Raw genomic sequence first — 10,810 nt, 5'->3', positions numbered from 1 at the left:
AAGATGCTTTAACAGGGAATATAGATCGACAATTGGACCTAATGACTAAAGGTAATAAAAAGACCATCATGGTGTCTAATGAAGTAATACATTGAGAAAATTTCCTGATAATTTACACTAAATTCTGAGAAATTTAATGAGAATTTACCCTAAAATCTGTACCAAACTAAGCACAAGAAGATGGCTCAGAAGAAACTGATTCACCATGTTCCAAAGCTGCAGCCAACATGTTCCTGAGTGATAATACTTAGGCGTCTTTGCATCACATCCTCTGATGGGTAAGCAGGAAAACATAATTGGTAGAAGCATGTGTGAGAAGAAGGCAGGCGGTTCACTGTCTCTATTGATAGACAAATGCATAGCTTTGACGCTAAGCCACCAAAACCTTCTACAGGTAAATACTTCACTGACGTCCAGAAGAAAAGAAGAACCTTGCGTTGCTCTGCAGTCATCTCCTCAACAATCTGCCAGAGATGTATACGCAAGACATGTCGTAAACCACAATGACTATAAATTTAAAGACAATAAGTATAGCCAATCCATTATATAAGTTTCATTGATTTAAATACTAGATTTTAAGACAATAAGTATAGCCAATCCAAAAAATAACTAGTGAATTAAAATAGGGCTAATTGTTTGGAAAGTACTTCAATTTTGACACTTTTGTTTTTGTGAGGCTCCAACAAAAAAAGTTCTATTTGAGGGCATGAAACCGGATAAAATTTCTTTTGTGGGGTTCCATATGCTTAAGCACAAGTTTATATGGAAGAACTAGCAGGGAACCCGTGTAATATGTGGTTGCAGTGAAAAGTTTTAACAGTTGAGAAAGGTTTCTGGTGGTGATGTAACGTATAGAGCTAGATTATAGATGACATCACCTACAGCCTGGTGTTAATAGCAACATCACCTATAATTTAGTTGAATGTGATTAAGATGATTCTTATAAAAGCTCATTCTTCAACAGCTGGTCGATGTCAATGGATGTTAAGGCTACAGCCTACAAAGCAAATAATTACTTATTAGTGTTACTGGGTAGTATCTTCTTCTGTAGAACAAGAAAGCCATCAGTCATTCATCTAAAAGATGAGTTTCCAGATTTCATGGCAATCTGACCAGTTTCTGGATCAAAACCGAAAAGAAACCATTATATAAGCTACATGGCTTGGCCCGAATTCACAGGTCCATGGGCCTGACTTAAATTCGGGCGGATCAAGCTAAACTCGTCCGAGTTTAACATTCCCTGCTAAATTTGCCTGAACTTAACCAAAACAAATAAAAATTTAACTCCAAACTATTACAAATAATACAAGCTTCAGACGATCATTCTAGAATGCTACAGAAATGCACCAACACATTACCTCCTTGATTTTTGGGTCCAGGTTTTTCTTCCAGTTCATTTACTTATTTTGCCAGACGAACTAGATAGATATCGCCAACCCAGTCCTATTCAACTAGACAAGTGGTACGATGATAAGCAAGATGTCACATGTCGCCATGATGGCAGAGCAGTGAGGAAGTGTAAGATTAGTACCAAATATAAGGTCCCAAAGCTGCCTACAGAATCTCCTATAGTGTCCTATTGATTACATAACGATACAAATACTATGTCACAAGAACCAGAAGAACGCAGTACCCACATTCACATACGTTTAAGGTACTTTGCGGTATAAGTAAGTTCTGATATAAACTATGATGGTAAAATATTGAAAGTGCAACTAATTGATGTTAATCCACTCGCTGATATACCTGGTATGTTAGAAAACATAGCTTGAAAGTAATAATTAATATGTTGCAAAATCAAGAAAATAAAGGAAAGTTGAGAGAACACATACCTTCCAGAACCAGCATATTTGGGAATCGGTCACTTTATAGCCCTTATATTCTGTATGTGCTTTCCAATCGTCGACAGAGATATCACTTTCACTCCCATACAACATCCCATCAAGGTCTCTAAGCTCTATGCTCTTGAAAAATAATTCCCGAATTTCATCCTTTGTAACAATATCTGTAAATCCTTGAACAAACCGGGTAACCTGCTGGGTAATAGACGTCACAAACCGATGTCTAATGACAAGATGAACGTACTCTTTCCTATTTCTGCTATTCACAGGAATGTGTTTTCCATTGGGGAGAAGCTCCAAAACTTTCATGGACCCTAACTCTTCAAACTCCCAAACGAAGGTTAGACCAAGGGCGTCTTCATCCACTGCACAAGGATCCATATCCAATATCTGCTTGCAGCTACTATACAAGTATGGATCTGCATCCTTTACATCATCCAACGAGATATCAACTCCAGCCAATTGCAAGAGGAATGTCCGGCCAAATACAATGCCGACTTGCATTTTACGCATTGATAATAATGAAGGTACATTGGGTTCACCTTCGATGCTGCAAACATGAAAAATTACTCACATTATGTAATATCAAAACAAGATAGTATGACAGAGTCAAAATAACAAGTGGAAAAAACCATAATGTGCCTGCCAGAGTTACATTCAAGCATAATGGAGATTAATGGTATATAAGTATATAACACTAGGGATTAATCATTGTGCGCCAATGTAGTTTTCCATTTGTGCAAGGTTGCACCATAAACTTTTTATTGATTGAAGTGGTTGCCTAATGAACTTTACAAATTTATACATGACTGCTAACTTTTTTTATTGCACTCCCAATGCAATAAAAAAAGTTTATAGTGCCATATATAAATGGAAAAGTACATTGAGGCACTAGTAGTGAATAATCCCTTAACACTATGTGCTGGAAAATCCATAAATGTTATTCAATCAATGTAAAAAAAGAAATGGATGAACTTTTGTCTACACATGTTACCCAATACTCAGGTGTGACCGGCCTAATTGAGGTATCATGTGGGCATTTCTGAACCCTTAGACCCTCCCCAACGGCCATTTTCTAGGCACTTTGATTAGAAAATGGTTGGCAACGAGGAGATGTTTTATAGATGAAGTTTCTTGAGAAGAAAATCTGAGAAAACAAGAAGGTGAGCCATGTTGGTGAAAGAGGTGAAGTGAGTAGAGGGAGTCAGGGACAGTGGGGTTTGTGGTTGCTTTTTTCACCTATAAAATAAAGCATAGGTTTGTCTTATTTATTAAATAGAAAAAGGGTAGAAAAATGTGAAAAAGATGTATGGTTGCTAGTGATATTTTTATCACGAAGAGGTTGCACAACGGAAGCAATAAAGCAAGATAAATAAAGAACACGAGAGGATAACATGGTATCTCACACAATGTGTGTGAACTGATCCACAGCTACAACTAGAGAATTTCATTAATGCTCAGTACAAAGAATTACAATTACATAGGTTAGGAGATATATATATATATATATATATATATATATATATATATGGTTTCTTGCTTGGTGAACATGGAAACCGATAAGCCTTCTAAACAAAACTAAACAAGCCCTAAGGCCCAAACAATCCATAAGGACTTTAAAACCCAACAATCTCCGGCTTTGAGGGAAAACAAGTCGCCAACAAATACACAAAAAATCCTAGTCTTCAACAAACAATAATTCCAAAACACATAGAACAGAAGTAGAGCTCCAGCTCAATGAACAAACCAAACTTCAAACCATAAGGGTGGGGGGAGAGCTTGCCCACTCCTCCCCTCCCCTCCCCGATTTTTCTTCTCCTCCCCTCCCCTCCCCTAATGCTAGGAGCACCTCGCCACCCCTCCCCTCCCCACCTTTTTCTATTTAATTTACTTTGTATTTCAAAAACTAATATTTCTTTTCTTTTTTTTAAAAAAATTACTTTAATATAAAACTAATATTTCTTTTTATAACTGTAATTAATTTTTTCTGTAATTAATTTTATAAACCAATCAAAATATTAATAATAATAATAATAATTTTAATGTATAGAAAACAAAAAAAAACACACTTTGGACCATTCTAGTAAATAGTTAAAAGTTTCAGGGTTGAAATTGAAAATATATGCCTACTCTTTGATTTTGTCTTCTCCAAACTCCCTGCAACTTAATATATATATATAGTATATATATATCCATCGATCTGGTTTCAGTAAAAATAAAAATAAAAAAAAAAAACATTGGAAAAGCAGCCAACGATCACAAGTAGCGGCAGCAAAACCGGCACCACTGTGCCCAGACTCCTCCCCACCCATCCGGTACCGGGGGGTCGGCACGGTATGCCATCCGGTACCGGCCCGGTACCGGTCCGGTGCCTACTCCACTCCGTCCACCCTAATACACCTAGTTGCAGTGGACCCCACTCATCGATAAACAGAGGCCCCCTATGGAGCCTTAGATGCCCCCAACACGGTCATAACACACCTCAGCTTCATATCCTCAATCCCATCTAACTCCCACAAAGTAGATTCAAGACTTCTCTAGGGAAAACACTCCACTAACGGTAACTTTTTAAGAGAAATTTCATTCGGATCCCTAGTCTTCCGAACCCAACGTAAATTTCTAGACTTTTTCGAGCCCGTACACGTTTAGACTTTCTAATACACTCAAGTGGATTACCTAGAGTCCCAGAGTTCTTTACCGTCAACTCAACTCGTTAACTAACGAATCAACGAGCCCAACTTTACATCAAAACCAATCAAACAACAACCTTATATCTCCCGATCAAAAATTAAACAAATTCAACCGAACAGAATACCTCAATCGGATATTTGAACAAATTTCAGATCTGATGCAATCAAGGGTTGCAACAAAGCAGAAGCTGGTGGCGAGAACAGAGCGAATCACTGCTCTAAACCAGACACAAAAGATTAATTGGACAAGAAGAAAAAACAGCAACAACTCCAGCAGCTAACACAGTAAAAAACAGCAGATTGTAGCCGCAAACAGCAGTAAATCAGCAACAAACAACAGCAAATCAGCCACACTCAGCAGTGAAAAGCATCAACCAACAGCAAATCAGCAGAGAACAACAGCAATCAACAACAAATCAGCAGTGAACAGCGGCAATCGGCAGCAAAGAAGGGCTGTGAAACCCTATATGCGGCTGCTGGTGGTAGTCTTGATCGTTGTGGTAAACCAGGGAACAAGGGAAGCAAAACCGAGCCCATTAATCACGAAAACGACAGCCTCAAAACATGAATAGAACCGATTCAACTCTTAGCTCCGATGCCACTTGTTAGGAACAGGTTGTACAGCGGAAGCAATAATACAAGATAAATAAAGAACACGAGAATATAACGTGGTATCTTACACAATGTGTGTGAACTAATCTATGGCTACAACTAGGGAGTTTTATTAATGCTCAGCACAAAGAAGGGTTAATTACTTGGAAAGTGGCTCAACTTGTCACCGAAACCTTTTCTGGGACTCCAACAAAAAAAATATATATATATTTGAGAGTATAAAAACGGCTAAAACTACTTTTGTAGGGTCTCGTGTAAGTAGCCGGTCAAAAAAAAATTGAATGTAATTTCTCTTTATTTTATTTCATTTACGGATTACATGGAAATTCCAAGTCATATCTCTATACAAAACACCGAAGATCCGGCCACAGAAATCATGAAACAATTTGAATAATCCTGATTGTATCATTGTCTCTATCTAACCATTCTCATGTTCAACTCTTATTAAACAACCTAAGTTAAAGATGTGAAGTTTTTACTTAACGCCACCGTGAAGTCTCCATAGCCGCCACCATAAATACCGCTACTATTCCGACAACGAACTTTAATACCCAAGTCTGACACTTTTAAATTAATCAATCTTATTTGTTTTTCACCAAAAAAAGTTCTTCACGGGAGACCTAATCAGTTGTGGGGAAGCCAAAATTAGATTTGGAATCAAGGGACAATTAGGATGGCAGAGAAATCGAAGGTGTGTGGTGGTAGTTCTTGATAGTTGTGTGTGTTTGTGAAATTGGTAGATGGATTTTGCAGATCCAGTGATTTGGAATGAAAGCATTGTTCAGATTTTGGTAAGTTCGTATGCAATCAAGTTTCCGACGCCGGCAGCGGTGGTTTTGAAATGGAAGTGGCTAGTTGTTGATGTGGTACAAGGGAATATAAAGAAGTTTATAGCTAAATTGAACTCTTTTTTGTTGGAGCCCAAGAAAAGGTTTCAGTGACAAGTTTTCAAGTAATTATCCCTTAAAAATAAGGATAAAACCAGCTAGCAACTGTACACGTCAGCAAAAAGTGATCATGGTCGTACTATAGTAATTTTAGCCGTTTTCATACCCTAAAATAGAACTTTTTTTGTTGGCTCCCCAAAAAATTTCAGTGACAAATTGAGGGACTTTTCAAGTAATTAACCCTACAAAAAATTACAACTACATAGGCTAAAATATATATATATATATATATATATATATAGATAGATAGATAGATAAAAATCTACGGTTTCTTACTTGGTGAACAAGAAAACCGATGGGACTCCCAAACAACCAACTATACAGGCCTTAAGACCAAAACATCCCATTAAAACTTCAAAACCCTAACGATTTTCTGGGAATAGAAATGAGAAAGAGGTGATATGGTGCTGATGTGACAGTGAGAAAGATGTGAGAAAATAATTTGGGTTGGGTAAGGCCTTAGACCATACCGACCATTTTCTCAAAATTTAATCACTTGTGAGAAAGATGTGAGAAAAATGTATGGTTATTATATAATAATGAAGCTCAATTACCTGGATTAGGAAAGAATCTTCTTCGATCATTGGGGCAAGGGAGGAAGAAAGCATTATGGGGATCAAAGATAGATTGGCACACCAAGAGAAACCATTCGCGTAATACACCAGGGCCGGTAGCTTCCTCATTTTTGAACCCCACGAATAAGCCACTACGCAATTCATCGGTCTCTGCTTGTATAATATAGTTAAAAGATTCAGGCAACAATTGTGATCTGTCAATAAGCATCTCATGGACGTCTGTCATTCTTTAGCTCTGGAAGTAACAACATAACCAAATGTCTCCTAGACTGAGAGTCAACGAGATCTTTATGGTGAAGAATCCAATTGTAATCCTCACCTCTCATGGCATATCTAAGAATGAGATAACACAAAGAACCCCTGTAATTAAGCCTCATATCCATCATAAAGGTTTCCTCTGCACCCTGATATAGTTTAGCAATGTGATACAGTTGGGTCAAAATAGAGAGATAGCGAGCCCACCCGATATTATTTCTGTCTGCTTGCTCCTCCACTTTGTCCAGGCAGGTTTTCATTTTTGAAAACAGAACAAGAAAGATGTTAAAAAGAAAGTCATGGATGTAGCAATAGTGCATTGGTAGTGGAGTCTGAATAGGGACTTCCTGATGAAGAAGGATTGAGTCGGTGATAGGGCGCACAAAGTTAGTAAAATCAATGGCATCGCATCCAAATTTCACTGAATTACAGTCGGTGGAAAGGGAGTGTGACAAATTAGTCGTAATCTGATATGCAAATGGAAGTAAATCATGAGCTGAAATGACGACATCATCGTTCTTGTCATCATTATTGTATGATGGGGCTGGGGAGGAGGAGTAGGAGATGGAAACAGAAGTGAGCATTAATCCAAGATGATTACGACAGAATATATACAAAGGGTCATCATGAACGACGGAAGAAAGGAGCAACCTACAAAAGCGTAAGAGGATAGGCGTAAAGACTGAATAGAAACGTTTGGAAACGGATTCGATAAAGCATCGAAGGGAAGTAAGAAGAGCAGATTGTTTGTGCACGTAAAGCAGCACAAGTGCTTCGGGAGCAGATAAAGAAAGGAAGATATCGCGATAACAAACAGAAGCAAGATAAATGTTGTGGTGTGAGAAGGCCATGTCGCGGGGGAAAGCGGTTTGAGAGAATTCCTTAAGCTTGGAGTCGAGGAGATGATAAGTATTATTATGATCACAAGTAGTACGGCTACGCAACATGTAAACAGAGGAAAGCAAATCATTGACAAGGCGAGCCGCATTAGGAATCATATTACTCATTGTTTGCATTGCTTCTTCTTCATCTACTTCGAGTTTCCGTTTCATGTCGTTGATGATGATGATATCTCTCTAGGGCCGGTCTTCAAACCTACGTACTCTGTTCAGTTAAATAACTTTATCACACGGTTCTTTTTTTTTTTTTTATAACAAATCTTATTAATATCTTCACTTCAATAATAAATTATTAAATCTATGGTCAAAACTTGAGTGAATTATCATATTTATTCGTATAATATCTCAGAAAATTTATTTATTGAACTTTTCGTTATTAAATATCACTATTACTATCCCTGTCTCTAATCAAAACTAAATGTATATATGATTAAGTTTTTTTTTTTTTATTGAACGGCTTATATATGATGATATGATTAAGTGTAACCATTAAATAAGTTTCAAACAATAGTTTTAACCCTTGGGTCAATTAATGATGTCAAAAATCAATGAGGCCAATATTGTTTATCTATACCATACTATAAAGCATTACCTTTGTTCTTTTTTTTTTTCTTACCAAGTTGTTAAAAAAAATTAGTTGATAAACCAAAATTACCTCCCTAATAATATCTTTAAAAAATTGATTTACAGCATGGATCTCTCAACCCTTAAAATAACTACACTATCGTATTTTACATCAATATCTTTAATATTAAAAACCATACTGCTACTGTCATCGCCGCCGCCACTACCACCCGTCATTACCACCGCCGCTCACACCACCACATCACGCACCATATGACTAGTAACAAGAGATGCTTTTCAAATTTCATTTTGAGTCATGCCACTTTTCAATTGAAACCTTTTTTTCAAAATGGGCACATATGACCCTTATTTTGCAAAATAAGTTTTTGAAAAAAAAAACACAAGACTAATATATCGCTAGTATCGGGTCTGTCCAAATCATCCCAATTCAAAAGCGGTTGAGTGTGACATGTATTTAATATGAATGATGATGTGACAATGACATATTGAGATTAGTACGTGGGTTGAGGCAAAATAAATTGAGGATGTAAATCTAGTATGTTGGAATAATATGTTGATGTATTGCTAAGTTAGCCAATATGTGACGTAATAATAACCGACGATTCGTGAGGTTATCCTAACATTCTTTATAGCAAATTGGTTATTCAAATAAAAATTTGTTCTCGATTGCTATCATCGCTAAACTAAACAAATGAAAAAACAATTGAAAACCAAAAGAAAGCATTTGTAGATATAAAATTAAATAATAACATAGATAACATTAAACAGTTTAAAGATATAAAACTCAATAAATAGAATATAACATCTAAAGTTTGAAAGAAAAAAGTTCTACATGCTCATATTTTTCTTTTAAAAAAAAAAAAAAAAGTTAATTACATAAATTGTCCCTGTCATGATATCCAGCTTATAGGTTTCATCCTTAAGTTTCATAAATTACACTTTTAGTCCAAAAACTTTGCTCTGTCAAACAACTTTAGTTCTGGCTATAAACGTCTGTTTAAAACAAAGTCACATGTTTAGCACGTGATTTATATAATGGTCTTTTTCCCTTTTAACACATGTCCAAAATTACAATTAAACCTGAACTTTTACTTCGATTAAATCTAGATTATCAATGTATACATCTATATATCCATATCAAACAATCTAGATTTAACCAAACAAACAAATATACTTACATATTTGATTGATAATTTGTTTGGTATTATTCAACAACACAAATTAAACACATGTATTCATATATTAAAATTTTAAAAATCTAAGTTCTCAAACAAATAATCTTTTGTTCTATTTTATCAAATTGCAGATCTACCAAAATCAAACACATTATCTTTCTTTCTTAAAACAAACCAAAATCAAGTTTTTTTTTCCAATCTACCAACAGAATCAGAGATAGCATGAGTCGAAATCATTGTAATTGACTATCTATTGATTCACTAAGCGGTGGTGGCCGGATATTCGTAGTGGTGATGAAGGCATGAAGCTACAATGAGTCGGTGGCAATTAAACAACCACCACCATCGGTGGTCATGGTATTCGCGGTGATTTTTGACCATATTCTGACCAATCCATTACAATCCATATCCAAACCCGGCCACCACCGATACAACTGCTCTTGGAGTTGTTGCCGGGAAAAAAAACTTCCGATGGGGGTGTTGAGTGGAGAGGGAGAGGGGGAGTGAGTGGTGATATTCGTGTGTGCGTGTGTATATATATTATATATATATAAACGACAGTCAATCTATTTACCTATAGATCATGAAAGTCGCGATGGTGGTGGCTAGTCCCGATGGTGGTGGCTAGTCCCGATGGTGGTGGCTAGTCCCGATGGTGGCAACGGTTTGATGGTGGTGGGCCTGGTGGTTGGTTCTCAATGAAAGTAAAGGAGACCTGATAGAGAAAAAAGTGTGATTTATTTTGAAGTGGAAGTGATGAAGAGAGAGATGGGGGAGCAGGAGAAAGAGAAATAGAGTGATGATATATAGATCTTGATTAATGATGATGATGGATACTCATATATTCATTCATATTTATATTTATATTTATATAATATACATATATATCTATATCTAATTACGATAAGAGAGAGACAAAAATATTTGATCACTGAGTAGTTAGAAAAGACCATTATACCCATCATGTGCTGAACATGTAACCTTGTTTTAAACAAACGTTTATGACAAGGACTAAAACTGTTGACGGAGCAAAGCTTTTTGGACTAAAAGTGTAATTTATGAAACTTAGGAATGAAACCTGCAAACTGTGTACCACAACAGGGACGATTTCTGTAATTAACTCCAAAAAAAAAACTAATATGTTATAAACAATGTAAATTGCCATATGCTTTACTTTGTTAATGTTAATTTAATAACTAGTCATTGTCACGAGATCATTTGTGCTTATAAA

The 10,810-nt window shown here is 36.2% G+C and overlaps 1 pseudogene; it reads right to left on the bottom strand.

Moving 5' to 3' along the window:
* Positions 1–7,972, bottom strand: LOC122581547 (annotated as a pseudogene).
* Positions 7,973–10,810: the final 2,838 nt, after the last annotated feature.

The sequence above is a fragment of the Erigeron canadensis genome, chromosome 9, assembly GCF_010389155.1.
Source record: "Erigeron canadensis isolate Cc75 chromosome 9, C_canadensis_v1, whole genome shotgun sequence".
NCBI classification, from domain to species: domain Eukaryota; kingdom Viridiplantae; phylum Streptophyta; class Magnoliopsida; order Asterales; family Asteraceae; genus Erigeron; species Erigeron canadensis.
The sequence above is the reverse complement of the archived record's forward strand: the minus strand, read 5'-3'. Positions and strand labels throughout refer to the sequence as shown.